We start from the raw sequence: 1,014 nt of genomic DNA on the forward strand, positions 1-1,014 counted from the left end.
TGCCTCTGCCTCCTGAGTGCTGGGATCACAGGCGTGCGCCACCATGTCCAGCCCACTACCAACCACTTAGGATTCAGGGACCTACAGAAATTTGTTGAAAAGTCGTGAAGTCTGCGCGCCAGCAGGGGCGTGGTCAGTGGTAGCTGAATTGCGGGGGCAGTTAAATCAACCCTGGACGAAGGAAGAGGCACCTTTTCCTAGTTGATCAGCTCACCCGGGCCCTTTTCCTGCTCAGTCTGCCCACAAGGTACCTTTTCTAATCACAGAGACGTGCTGGATGCCCATCTGCCTTCCCACCCTGCTGCCCGCGACGCTGGGCAAGATCCACCCTGAGGAAGGACACCTTCCTTAGAATACAAAGTATTAGTATAATACAAAGCCACCATTAAAATGACAATAGTGTTTATCAATAGCCTATCTAGCCAGGGGCGTGGTGGCGCAATCCTGTAATCCCAGCACTCAGAAGGCTGAGGCAGGAGGATCGCTATGAGTTCGAGACCAGCCTGGGCTACATAGAGAGTTCCAGGTCAGTCTCAACTACATAGTGAGACCCTGTCTCAAAAAACCAGCAAACAAAAAAATAGCCTATCTGGAGATCGGACACATCACCCCATCCAGACTGGCAATTTCCTATTTGTTCATTGTCTCATCCACGCCAAGCCGGAGGCTGGGGCGCTTGACACTGGAGGTAGGAGCTACTTTTTCTCACTCTACAGATGAAACAGGTTGATTTAGAAGCGAGGAGACTTGCCCGAAACCTTCCCGAGGAAGTACAAGATTCTGGGAAATGGGGCAGTAGCCCCGGGCGCCCGATCCAGACTGGCAATTTCCTATTTGTTCATTGTCTCATCCACGCCAAGCCGGAGGCTGGGGCGCTTGACACTGGAGGTAGGAGCTACTTTTTCTCACTCTACAGATGAAACAGGTTGATTTAGAAGCGAGGAGACTTGCCCGAAACCTTCCCGAGGAAGTACAAGATTCTGGGAAATGGGGCAGTAGCCCCGGGCGCCCGCG

Source organism: Fukomys damarensis, unplaced genomic scaffold (genome assembly GCF_012274545.1).
Source record: "Fukomys damarensis isolate Sample0158 unplaced genomic scaffold, DMR_v1.0_HiC HiC_scaffold_13, whole genome shotgun sequence".
NCBI classification, from domain to species: Eukaryota; Metazoa; Chordata; class Mammalia; order Rodentia; family Bathyergidae; genus Fukomys; species Fukomys damarensis.